At 48.0% G+C, this 14,316-nt stretch overlaps 1 protein-coding gene across 1 annotated transcript in view; it reads right to left on the bottom strand.

Annotated features, from left to right (window-relative positions):
• LOC146058077 (stromelysin-1-like) overlaps positions 1-10,726 on the bottom strand; it is a 34,093-nt gene extending 23,367 nt beyond the window's left edge. Inside the window, exon 1 of the mRNA XM_083170059.1 lies at positions 10,472-10,726. The gene's annotated coding sequence lies outside the window, so the exon portion shown is untranslated. The remainder of the gene's footprint in view (positions 1-10,471) is intronic.
• Positions 10,727-14,316: the final 3,590 nt, after the last annotated feature.

Here is a 14,316-nt window from a genome sequence, read left to right as displayed (position 1 = left end):
TTAATGGGGGGGTGCCTCCCCCCTCCCCACCCCGGCTGCCGGTGCCACCCCCCCCCATCGCCGCAGGCTTACCTGTCTGCGCGTCCCGGCTCCCCTCCTGGCTTCAATTAATAATTCTATGCAGACGGACCACGATAAAATGGCCGCCCCCATACTGCAAACAGTTTCAGAGAACTGTCTGCTTTATGGGGCGGCCATTTTATCGTGGTTCGTCTCCATAGAATTGATTGAAGCCAGGAGTTGTGTGTTTGTTGTACTGTTTTTGGGTGTGTGTTGTAGTGTGTATGGATTTGTATTGTACTGCATGCGTTGTGTTTCCAGCGATTTCAGCCCCTATCTCCCCCGTGTGTACACAGCTTAAGTGTGTGAGGTGCTCTACGTATAAATGTGTGTGTTGTGTGCTATGGGCCTTATTCAGATCTGAGCTCAGTACACATTTGTTTGGAAAAATGGGCAAAACCATGTGCACTGCAGGTGGGGCAGATGTAACATGTGCAGAGAGAGTTAGATTTGGGTGGGGTGTGCTGAAACTGAAATCTTAATTGCAGTGTGAAAATAACGCAGCCAGTATTTACCCTGCACAGAAACAAAATAACTCACACAAATCTAACTCTCTCTGTACATGTTGCATCTGCCCCACCTGCAGTGCACATGGTTTTGCCCATTTTCCAAACAAATTTGTACTGAGCTCAGATCTGAATAAGGCCCTATGTGTGCGTATGTGGTGTACTGTGTGTGTGTGTGTGCGTGTGCAATGTGTACGTGTGTGTGTGTAATGTGTGGTCTATGTATATCCTCAATTATTTCCTAACTAGGTGATTCATCGCGCCCTACGGGCGCTCTTCACACCGTCGTAAGGGGCTGCGCCCCCTTAATTTGTGAACGTTTGTATATGAGAAATATGGTTAGAATTGTATGAAAGATGCCCTGTATTGCAACTTAGGTGTCCGCGAATCGCGGGAGGGGGGGTCGCGGAGGGTGCCGCGAATTGCAGGAGGGGGGGTCGCGGGGGGTGCCGCGAATTGCAGGAGGGGGGGTTGTGGGGGGGTGGATGCTGCGAATCGCGGGAGGGGAGGGATTGCAGAGAATCGCGGGAGGGGGGTCGCGGGGTGGGTTGCCGCAAATCGCGGGAGGGGGGTTACGGGGGCGGGGGTTGCGGCGAATCATGGTAGGGGGGGTCGCGGGGGGTGTGCCGTGAATCACGGGAGGGGGGGTCACGGGGTGGGGTGCCGAGAATCGCGGGGGTGTGTGTGTGTGCCGTGAATCGTGGGAGTGGGGGTTGCGGGGGGGGGGGGTGGGGGGGTGTGACGCGAATCGCCACAAGAAAAAAATCAACACAGAAAGGTCAACACATGTAAATGTTGACATAAGTGTGGCACTTCACTGGTGTCCATGTCGACACATGAGAATGAATATGAAAACATTCAAAAAATGAAAAAAAAAACTTTAAAAACTCATGTCAACCTTTTTCATTGTCGACCATAGCCATGTCAGTGTTTTCCATGTGCAATTTAATTCTGGAGCTGCCGCGAATTGCGGGGGGGTGCCGCGAACTGCGGGAGGGGGGGGGGTCGCGGGGTTGGGTGCCGCGAATCGCGGGAGGGCGGGGTTCACAGGGGTTCCGGTGGGGGGTTGCCGCGAATTGCGAGAGGTGGGGGGTCACGGGGGGTGCCGCGAATCGCGGGAGGGGGGGTTGCGGGGGGGTGTGACGCGAATCGCCACAAGAAAAAATCAACACAGAAAGGTTAACACATGTAAATGTTGACATAAGTGTGCCACTTCATTGGTGTCCATGTTGACACATGACAATGAATATGAAAACATTCAAAAAATGAAATAAATCTTCAAAAACTCATGTCAACCTTTTTCATTGTCGACCATAGCCGTGCCAGTGTTTTGCATGTGCCATTTAATCCTGGGGCTGCCGCGAATCGCGGGGGGTGCCGCGATTTGCGGGAGGGGGGGGGTTGCGGGGGGTGGGTACCGCGAATCGCGGGAGAGCGGGGTTCATGGGGGTTCCGGTGGGGGGTTGCCGCGAATTGCGGGAGGGGGGGGGTCGCCGCGAATCGCCGGAGGGGGGTTGCGGGGGGTGTGACGCGAATCGCCACAAGAAAAAAATCAACACAGAAAGGTCAACACATGTAAATGTTGACATAAGTGTGGCACTTCATTGGTGTCCATGTCGACACATGAGAATGAATATGAAAATATTCAAAAAATGACAAAAAAATTCAAAAACTCATGTCAACCTTTTTCATTGTCGACCATAGCCATGTCAGTGTTTTCCATGTGCAATTTAATTCTGGAGCTGCCGCGAATCACGGGAGGGTGCCGCGAATTGCGGGAGGGGGGGTCGCGGGGGTTAGTGCCGCGAATCGCGGGAGGGCGGGGTTCACAGGGGTTCCGGTGGGGGGTTGCCGCGAATTGCGGGAGGTGGGGGGTCACGGGGGGTGCCGCGAATCGTGGGAGGGGGGGTTGCGGGGGGGTGTGACGCGAATCGCCACAAGAAAAAATCAACACAGAAAGGTCAACACATGTAAATGTTGACATAAGTGTGCCACTTCATTGGTGTCCATGTCGACACATGACAATGAATATGAAAAAATTAAAAATAAATCTTCAAAAACTCATGTCAACCTTTTTCATTGTCGACCATAGCCATGTCAGTGTTTTGCATGTGCCATTTAATCCTGGGGCTGCTGCGAATTGCGGGGGGGGGGGGGGTGCCGCGAATCGCGGAAGGGGGGTCGCAGGGGGGGTGCCGCCAATCGTGCAAGGGGGGGGTCGCGGTGGGGTTCTTTTTGCCGCGAATCGCGGGAGGGAGGTCGCGGGGGGGGGGGGGGGGGTTTCCGCGAATCGGGGGGGGTCACGGGGGAGGGTTTGCCGCGAATTGCGGGAGGGGTCGTGGGGGGGTTCTTTTTGCAGCGAATCGCGGGAGGGGGGGTCGCGGGGGTGTTTTTGCTGCGAATCGCGGTAGGGGGGGTCGCGGGGGAGCGGGTGTTTTTGCCGTGAATCGCGGGAGGGGGGGGGGCGCGCGGGGGGGGGAGTTTTGCCGCAAATCGCGGGAGGGGGGCGCTCACCTGGTGGCTGTGGAGTAGCAGTGCTGGGCAACATGGGAAGGCAGTGGGTGTCTGGCACTGTCTGTGGGCTCACTGGTAAGGTTCTCTGTCACATACCTCCCAACATGACCCTCTCCAGGAGGGACACAATGCTCTGTTTCTAGACTTCCCCTTAATGTATGATTGCCATCACCTGTTTTAAACAGGTTAATTTCTCAGAAAGGTGTTCAGCACAGATGAAGGCAATCACACATTAAGAGGAAAGTCCAGGAACAGAGCGTTATAGACACAGACACCCACTTTGAGTGACAGATGTAGCCAAATATATAGGAGATTGTTTAAAGCCTTCACCATTCGTTAGAATGTGTCTGTCATACTCAATGACAGCAATGAAATCAGGTTTGGAGTTATTCCTTCGTCCACGGTTTCCCAGATCGTCGATCTTTTCCCCAGATCATCAATGAAGGAAAATTAAAACTTGGTGTTTTTTAAAATTCTAAGTGAAATTTCCCAAAAACGGCTTCGAGGTGCACACCACCGGGTCCAGAGGTATCTTGTTGCCAAATTTGGTGTCTCTGAGTGCCACGGTGTGTCCGCAATGCGACGGACACGCACACACACACACACACACGCACACAGACTCTTCAACTTATTATATAGATTTTCAGTTTCTTAGATAGCGCAGCAGATTCCGTTGCAGCGTCTTATATAGCGCAGCAGATTCCATTGCACTTTACAATAGTAAACAGTGATAAAACAAACTGGGTAACAACAGACAGACTTGGAGGTAGGAGGGCCCTGCTGCAAGCTTACAGTCTATAGGGACATAGGAGGGAAACACAAGGACAGGCACCAGTAATAGCATAGCAGTCCCACCAAGTTACAAGTCAGAAGTGAAGCTATATAATACATAGGTGCCTCAGAGGATTATGTGTGTGGTACTTAAATATGATAGGCTTGCCTGTAGAGGTGAGTTTTCAGAGAACGCTTGAAAGTTTGGAGGCTAGTGGAGAGTCTTATTGTGCATGGAAGGGCATTTCATAGGATGGGAGCAGCCCGGTTAAAGTCCTGTAATAGTGAATGGGAGCTAGTGATCCGTACAGAGATGGAGATCATGTGAAGAGCGGAGTGAGCGAGATGGGAGATATTTTGTGATAAGTAGAGAGATATATGCTGGTGCAGTATGGTTAATAGCTTTATATGCAAGTAGAAGTGTTTTATATTGAATACGGTAAGATACAGGCAACCAATGGAGGGACTGGCAGAGCGGAGCAGCAGACGATGAGCGTCTTACAAGGAAGATCAGCCTAGCAGCAGCATTTAAAATGGATTGCAGTGGAGAGAGTCTGTTCTTGGGAAGACCAGTTAGGAGACTATTGCAATAATCAATGCGGGATATAATGAGTGCATGGATAAGAGATTTAGTAGTGTCTTGTGTGAGATAGGGTCGTATTTTGGATATGTTTTTTAGATGCATGTAACATGATTTGGAGACAGATTGAATGTGGGGAAAAAAGGACAGTTCAGAGTCGAGGATGACCCCTAGGCAACGAGCTTGTGGGGTAGGGTAGATTGTCGAGTTGTCAACAGTGATGGAGATATCAGGATGGTAACTGTTCTTGGCTGGTGGGAATATAAGTAATTCCATTTTGGAAATATTGAGTTTGAGTTGGCGAGAAGACATCCAAGATGAGATGGCAGAGAGACATTCAGATACTCGGCCCAAAACCACTGGTGACAACTCTGGGGTTGATAGATAGATTTGAGTATCATCCGCATATAAGTGATACTGAAATCCGAAAGAGCTGATTAGTTTGCCAAGAGAGGAAGTATAGATTGAGAAAAGCAGAGGACCCAAGACTGAGCCTTGCGGAACACCGACTGTCAGAGGTAGTGAAGAGGAGGTAGAGTCAGAGAAGCGAACACTGAAAGAGTGATCAGATAGGTAGGCTGAGAACCAGGAAAGGGGAGTATCATTAAGACCTAGGGAGTGCAGTGTTTGCAAGAGAAGAGTGTGGTCCACAGTGTCAAACGCAGCAGAAAGATCTAGAAGAATAAGTAGTGAGTAATGGCCTTTAGACTTGGCAGTTACCAGATCATTCACCACTTTAGTCAGTGCTGTCTCAGTGGAGTGTTGAGAGCGAAAACCTGACTGAAGCGGGTCTAATAGGGCATGAGAGTTAAGAAAGTGTGTGAGGCGAGAGTAGACAAGTCTCTCCAGTAGTTTGGAGAGGTATGGGAGTTGAGAGATAGGACGATAGTTAGAGAGAGTTAGGGTCAGAATTGTGTTTTTTCAGAATGGGAGTAATCACTGCATGTTTGAGCAGAGAAGGAAAAGTACCAGTAGCAAGAGAGAGATTGCAGATTTTAGTTAAGGTTGGAATAATCACAGGAGATAGATTTTTAATGACTTGTGCAGGTATAGGATCGAGAGGAGAGGTAGTAGAGTAGGAGGATAAGAAGAGTGTGGATACTTCCATTTCATTTGCGGGCTCAAATGAAGAGAAAGTGCCAGAGGGTTCAGCAGGGGAAAAAAGTGGGTTAGAGGTTGAGGAAGAGCATACCATTTCATCTCGGATGTTATCAATCTTGTCCTTAAAGTAGGAGGCAAGTTCTTGTGCACTGATGGTAGCCGGTGGGGGAGGAGGGGGAGGGTACAGAAGAGACTTAAAGGTGTTAAAAAGTCGCTTAGGGTTAGTGGCATGAGAAGAGATGAGAGATTGGTAGTGTGTTTGTTTGGCAGTGTTCAAAGCATTGCTGTAGGAGTGGTAGCTAGTCTTATATGTGAGGAAGTCAATCATATTACGAGATTTACGCCATTGGCGTTCTACTTTATGTGACTGATTTCGTAGTTGCCTTGTTGTTTTGGAGTGCCACGGTTGGCATCTAAGCCTACGTGGGGTGTAATGGGAAGCTGGAGCCACTTCATCAAGGGCTGTTTCTAGTATCTGGTAGAGGTGGTAAACAGCAGTCAGGAGAAGTAAATGTAGAAATTAGTGAGAGCGGTTGTTGCAGGGAGGTGGAAAATTGTGGAAAATTAATACCATTAGTATTTCTGCGGGTTAGGGTAGACTTGCATGATTTCAGTGTCAGTGAGCTAAGGGTAATGGAGGAGAGCGAGAGGGTAATGAGATTGTGATCAGAGAGAGGGAAGGGAGTGTTAGTAAAATCAGAGACTGAGCACAGCCTGGTGAAAACAAGGTCAAGGCAGTGGCCTTCCTCATGAGTAGAGGAGTCAGACCACTGGGAGAGGCCGAGAGAGGAGGTTAGAGAGAGGAGTTTGGAAGCATGCAAAGATGGTGGACTGTCATTAGTAATATTGAAGTCACCCAGGATGACAGTGGAGATGTCAGAGGATAAGAAATGGGGGAGCCAGGCAGAGAAATTTTCTAGAAATTGAGTTTTGGGAAGCCCAAACATTTTGAAGTGGGGAAAAAACGTCAATATACCATTTAACAAGTGCAGTGTGAAAGGGGTATTATTCACACATTAATAGGCAATATCACCATACAGTAACCTTAGGCAATCAGTATCTCTTTTGTATAGAAATCCTCCCAACAGATCTTTATTGAGCAGTTCTGCAAATAGAATCTCCTGTCTCATGTGACCAGTTGGGTGCAATCGATAGGGAGAACAGAAAGAAACAGGAATGGTGCACATGGTTATAATATAAATTGCACTGACAATACAAATGGATATAAAAGTGTAAAGGTGGCCATACATCAGAAAGATATTGTACCCAATCATACAATCTCAATTGATTGTAAGATGGATTGTATGCAGATTGTGTGCACATTGTGTGTTCAAAAACCACCAAGGACTGCCAGGGAATTGAAGGGAAATTGGACACAATCATGAGCGCAATCGATCTTAAGATTGATCTTTCTGATGTATGGCCAGCATAAGAATAATTCCTAAGGCAAACTGCAACAGCTATGAACCGTCCAAGGTAACGGAGATGTTGTCCTGCTAGTGGTCCGGACACAGCAGCTGTCCCCCAGAATTGGATCTCCACAAGGCAGGTCGTCAGAATAAAGTGCACAAGTAAAGCCATGCTCTTTGAATCAGCGAGTCCTTTGTCAGATGCTTCTGACAAAGGATCTGCTTATCCGAAACGCGTTAAAGGATAAATTTCCCAAAGTAACCATTCAGCTTCTGTCAGATAATAGACTGTGCTAGATGATTAACAGAAGCTGATTGGTTGGTTTGGGCAATTTCTCCAATTTGCCCCTGTACTGAGGCCCAGAATGGGCAGAACATGAACGGCCTCAGAATATAGGGCCCAATTCAGCCTGGATTGCTAATTTCTGAAGTTGCAGTTGACTGCGAGGAGAATCCGCCACCCAGACAGAAAGACAAAACACCCTTTTCAAAATAGCAAGAGATTTGTGAATGGATTACTAATCGCTATCCATACGCAATTCCCGAACCATGGAAGAGACTTTCCCGTCTGTGCAATACTGAGTAAGTCTGAGGCTTCCACTAATCTGCGACTGAGACAAGCTGAACAAGGCCAATGCTGATGTTAGGACACCCTGGGCAGGTCTACAGAGTGGCATGTATTAACAATGCAAAATACATCCTCCCAATTATAGCAAGGATACTAATCGCATATATATTAACATATGTGATTAGTATCCAAACGCCGTCCCCGTGGGTCTCCCTCACCTATGCTCACAGCTATAGTGACTCCCAGGCACTCTCTGCACCCGGAAGGTGAAGTCACTGTTGCTAGGGAGGAGGCGGTTACTGGATTCAGGGAGCAGACCAGGAGGCTGCCTAGGGATGGCCATCGTTGCCATCGATGGAAATACTGACCATCAATAGTGGCATACTATGCAATGGATGACCATCGATGTTTTTATCTATCAATGATCATCCAATTTCTTTGACTGATTGGCCCGTGGGCCAATCAAAACATGGGGGCAGGGTTTCAAGGGGGTTGGGGGTGGAGCTATCCAAAATATACAAAATATTTTTCCTTCTCCCTCCCTTCAGTTTCCAGATGTTTAATATGTAAGCCATTCCCAATAATCATTTTCTGTGCACGTGAAAGGGCTGTAGATGTTTGTCAACCATTGGACACAATGGTCAATGTAACGCCACAAACGTGGATTCACAAAAAATATAAGTAAGATTTTTGCTGGATATTGGTTCCCTCCCCGAGCCAGCTACTCGTATCTCTTATTTCCTGTAAGACCTAGTGTACAGTGACAGCACGCTGGATCCCTTACGTGTGCATTACTCTGCTACAGATAAACTAATCTCTTATATATTTGGCTACATCTGTCACTCAAAGTGTGTCTGGAGCTATAACGCTGGGTGGAGCATCTGACTCACATGACTGACTCACATGACAGAGAACCAGCCCAGTGAGCCCACAGACAGTGCCAGACACCCACACTCAGACACACCAGGTGAGCACCCCACACCGCCATACCTCCCAACATGACCCTCTCCAGGAAGGACAGAATGCTCTGTTTGGGGACTTCCATCTTAATTTATGATTGTCATCACCTGTCATTTTAAACAGGGTAATTGATAAGAAAGGTGTTTAAGCACAGGTGATGGTAATCCATAAATTAAGGAGAAAGTCCAGAAACAGAGCAATGTGTCCCTCCTGGAGAGGGTCATGTTGGGTATGCACCTCCCTCCCCCCCCCCCCCATTCACGGCATCCCCACGATTAAATGGCACATGCAAAACACTGACATGGCTATAGTCGACAATGAAAAAGGTTGACAAGATTTATTTTTGTTTTCATATTCATTCTCATGTGTCGATATGGACACCAATGAAGTGCCACACTTATGTCAACATTTACATGTGTTGACCTTTCTGTATTGATTTTTTCTTGTGGCGATTCGCGGCACCCCCCGCGACCCCTCCTCCCGCGATTTGCAGCACCCCCCCCCCCGCAATTCGCGGCACCCCCCTCCTGCAATTCGCGGCACCCCGCGACCCCCCCTCCCACGATTCGCGCCAACCCCCCGGGCCCCCCCTCCCACGGCAACCCCAGGATTAAATGGCACATGCAAAACACTGGCACGGCTATGGTCGACAATGAAAAAGGTTGACATGAGTTTTTGAAGATTTATTTTTCTTTTTTTGAATGTTTTCATATTCATTCTCATGTGTCGACATGGACACCGATGAAGTGCCACACTTATGTCAACATTTACATGTGTTGAACTTTCTGTGTTGATTTTTTCTTGTAGCAATTTTTTTCCAGTGACAACTATGAACTATGTGCACGTCGACCTAGACATCATCAACCAATTCTTTGTATAATATATAACACCTGTTCTGTTTTACTGTAGGTGTTTTAAGTCAGATCTTTTACTGCTACTATTACTGTTTATGTAAATGCATTCTGAATGACAGCAACATCCTACCATCCTGCTACAAGAATATATAACCAACTAGGTGATTTATCACGCCCCGTGCCCCCCCCCCTCCCGCAATTCATGGACCCCCCGCGCACCCCCCCTCCCGCGATTCGCAACCCCCCTCGCGCAATTCACGCCCCCTCCCACGCTTTGCGGAGCCCCGCCCTCTTCCGCGATCCGTGGACACCTGCGCCCCCTCCCTCCCTTGATTCACAGCACCCCCCACGCCCCTCCCACAATTCACGGCACCCCTAAGCCCCTCTTTAGTCCCCCGTATACTCACACACCCCTATCACTACCCAGCTTCCTGCTCTCCTGAACCGTAACTTCCACCACTGGGGAGTCGCTGATGCTGTTTTGCCCACATGCCCCTATCATGCCTCATAGCCCAGCCTCCTGCTCTCATGCACCCGAACTCCCACCCAGTAGGAGGAGACACTGACTAAGGGCCACCATCCTGTACTCCGGTACTGCCACGCTGGACCCTCACCCACTGGCAGAAGCTGCACAGTATCTCCCACCCTCCTCTTTAGTCCCCCTTATGCCCACACACCCCTATCACTACCCAGCCTCCTGTTTTCCTGTGTCGTGACCTCCGCCAGTGGGGAGCCGCTGACTCAGAAACACCCTACTATACTATTGCACACACACACACACACCTGAACAACATGCACACACAGCCCCACCCCACACCCACAAATGTCACTTTACCATCCACACTATCAATGTACATCTTTCTCTGTAACCGCTTTTTTATTAAACAAAACAATACACACCCCCTTCCACATCATATGCTCTCTATTTAACACATTTCACCTATAACTCAAGTTGCAATACAGGCATCTTTCATACAATTCTAACCATCTTTCTCATATACAAACGTTCACAAATTAAGGAGGCGCAGCCCCTTACGACGGTGTGAAGAGCGCCCGTAGGGCGCGATGAATCACCTAGTTACATATATCATCTAACAGCGGTACCAACAAAACATAAGCCCATTTGCAGAACAAACAACATTTTTTACCTCAGCTTTTATCAGTTCTTCGTTTGTTAGGTCTTCGGAATCTGTGGAAACATTTCCATCTTGCCGTACTTCCCACTGAGCGGGTTCGGTGTTCTCCTTTGTCACAGGAACCAGGTGCACAACACAGACATTGACTAGAAGACTCTGCACGAAGAGCCACCACAGAACCATCTTTCCTTATCAACTATCCCTGTTTAAGTTTCTGCTTTTATCAGCGTGTTTATTTCCAACATACAGTAGAGTGTGTGGATGATGAATACAACATGTCTAAATTGCCCTGGCTTTTGTCTGAAGGTTCTCTTGTGAAATACATGTTTGAATAACAGCAAACCCCGGGGCTAAAATTCCAAACTTATGTTCCTAGTTTGCCATGGCCTCCTAGGGAAGCATTCTTCTGAAGAAAATGCACAAGATGAAATGATAACAACATGCAGGGTGATCACCAGGCCATCGATAAAAGGGGAAATTACAGATACCTCTCCGGGCAGGAATGAGCTTGAATACAATAACTGAAATGTAAATAGTGGAACGGCTTAAAGCAAAGTATTCCTGTAACTCTTATCTGACGTTAGAGGAAAACTGAGAAACAGAAATGATTAATGAAACGATTAGTACATTACATATCTATAGATAGCTGTGTTCTTAGGAGACCATAGCAGGTGGTCTAGGGGAGTTTTTAGTATACTTACTTTATTATTTATTTGTATATACAGTATACTTTATTATTAACATCAATTATACATATAGTGCGAATTGTCTGTATGGTTCAAATAAACATTGTATTTAAAACAATATACTGTAATAAGATATATAAAAAAAGAATTATTGTGGAATGCAATTTGTAATATTAAATCCCAATTAAGGCATTAGAGTAACCAGTCACTTACAAGCACCTGATACTTTGATACTGTCACGATCCGAGCTGTCAGACAGACTTTCCTACCGGCTAAGTGCCTCCGCAGGTTCAGCTTGCGGTCTAGACGTCATCCCTGCCGGCGTCCTGTCTCCCAGTGACAGTCCCCAGTGCACGGCAATCCACCTGTCCGCCGCCATTGCTCCCAGTATCCAGCATGGTGTGCACAAACACACTTTCCCGCCATAGCAGACATGGGGGCTGCCATGTTCTTCCCAGTCACATGTCTGTGCTGTCCAATCCTGTTGGTTCTGATCTCCCTGTCATACTTCCTCGGCCAATCCTGGCCACCCAGTGGGGATAAGTATGCTGGGAGCTCTCAGAACCATTGCTAGTGCTTCAGTTGTCTCCAGTGTATGGTCAGCTGTCCTTGTCTCTGTACAAGTGTATTCTCTGCTGGTGTTGTCTTCCATGCTGCAGTGTGTTCCAGGTTCTTCCATCTCCTGTGAAGTCCAGGTTATTCCACCGCCTGTGATCCTGCCTCTCAGCCCAGCGACCAAGCCTAGCTCCGGGACTCTGGTCCTTCCGATGCTCCAGCATCATCCACCATCGATGTTTCATCGCTAGTCCGATATTCCGGATCTCCTGCTTCCGTCCGTCATTCCGGACCCACAGTCATCTCCCGTCCGTCATTCTGGACCCTCAGTCTCCTTCCATATCCGATACCCGAATCCGATGTTCCCACATCATCATCGATAGTCCGATATTCCGGATCTCCAAGCCAAGCTTCCGTCCGTCATTCCGGACCCACAGTCAAGCTCAAGTCTTCCGTCCGTCATTCCGGACCCACAGTCTTCACATCCGATGTTCCACCATCGATCCCACATCACATCACATCTGTAAAGTATTGCAATCTGCATGAACTCTGTTATTTCTCCTGCATACTTTACTGTCTGTTTATATTACAACCATCTGCAAATAAACTCCGGTTGTATTTTACCTCTGACTGCTTATTGGCTCTGGGTGCACTGTCGCGCACTCCATGCGCAAGGGTCCTCTCCAACCTCCCCGGTTCAGGTACCGGTCCAGGTCCCCACCAGAGGTCTCAGTCTTGTCGACTAAGCCCCCTGGTGTGACAGATACTTTCTCAGTAGAGAGGATGTTTTAAATCCTTACGTGTTATTTCACGAATGAAAGTGGCAGGCACTTGTGTAACTTGGAAAAGTCTCACCACTGTGGAAACACACTCGGGTCTCCTCCGGGCTTGGGTCCAGTTGTCCTCATAGAAATTGTGGTTCAATGCTGAATTGGTCTACCGCTAAAGGAATTTCTATGGACCTTGTGGATGGTACCCAAGTAGATGCCCACTCCGTGGTAGGATGAATGCATTGTTCCATATGCCAGCCGTTAAGAGTGAAAGAAGGAATTCAAATTGAGATGGTGCCTTGGTGAGAGCTCCTGTAACCACCGACGCGTTTCGCTGAATAGCTTCAGCTTTTTCAAGGTGGCACCAAGGTACCATCTCAATTTGGATTCCTTATTTCACTCTTAATGGTTGGCACTTGGTACAACGCATCCATCCTACCACGTAGTGGGCATCCACTTGAGCACCATCCACAAAGTCCATAAAAATTCCTCTAGCATTGAACCACAATTTCTGTGAGGACAACTGGACCCAAGCCCAGATGAGACCCGAGTGTGGTTCCACAGTGGTGAGACTTTTCCAATCTACACAAGTGCCTGCCACTTTCATTCGTGAAATAACACGTAAGGATTCAAAACATCCTCTCTACTGAGAAAGTATCACAGTATCAGGTGCTTGCGCCTAAGTGACTGGTTATTCTAATGCCCTAATTGGGATTTAATATTATAAATTGTATTCCACAATAATTATTTGTTTTATAATTCTTATTATATTTTTTTAAATAAAATGTTTATTTGAACCATTCAGACAATCCCAGTATATGTATTATTGATGTTTACTTTTTGAAGGATATATCTCAGCTGGGGAAATTGCAAGGCAGTCAGGTACAGATGGAGCGCGCTCCATCCAGTGGGGGTTTGGCGGTCGGATCGCCAGCCGCCGGAAGGGGACGCGCGCGCACGAGACGCACGGGCGTCCCCTCACAACAGAGCACCCCACCGGTCCCCGTCGCCTCGCCACCGGTCCCTGAAGCGGAGACAGGCAGGGTTCGAATCCCCCGCCATCCGTAAACTGAGACACCTGCGTGTCCCCTCACAACAGAGCACCCCACCGGTCCCCACCGCCTCGCCACCAGTTCCTGAAGCGAAGACGGGCAAGGTTCACGTCCCCCGCCGCCCATAAACTGGGATGCGCATGCGTGTGGGACGCTCGCGTGACCCAGTCAGATCGGGCGCCATCTCGCCAGCGGGGTCATTCTGGCGAGCCCCGGCGCTGGCTGAGAGGCGCTCCATCTGTATGTGGCAGTCATTGATAAATATAATCCAAGGAAATAATCAATGCATAGATGTCAACTCTGGCACTGAAGAAGTAAAGCTGCTACTCTACGTTGCCAGGATAAATGGCTCCAATGTCCATTAGTTACCATTCATTAACCAAGACACTGTGTAAATGAAGCTACAGTACACTGACGCATATGCTACGGTCATTCATGACTTTATGGTGATCAGACTGGCATAACTACCTGACCCACCTCTTCTTTACCTACTGGCATTTTTTGCAGAAGTAAGATGTTTTCTCACCTTTGGGGTATCAATTTGGTTGTAGAATCCAGGTATTCCTTAAGCTTTGGGAGTATTGGCAAAGGGAGTTGGCAATGCTACTGTGGTTTAAACTGTAGATACCAGATGGAGCTTGTGCCAGATAACCTTTTAGAAGCACTGACTGACATGGTACTCCAGCCAATCAGCTCCCAACTATCACATGTTCAGAACCTAAGTGGTTAAAAATGGCAGTTGGGAGCTGAGTGGTTGGAGCACCCTTTAATATACACAATGAGTTATATTATTC

The sequence above is a fragment of the Crinia signifera genome, chromosome 2 (genome assembly GCF_055691185.1).
Source record: "Crinia signifera chromosome 2, ASM5569118v1, whole genome shotgun sequence".
Lineage (NCBI taxonomy): Eukaryota > Metazoa > Chordata > Amphibia > Anura > Myobatrachidae > Crinia > Crinia signifera.
This window is presented reverse-complemented; position numbering and strand designations above follow the sequence as displayed.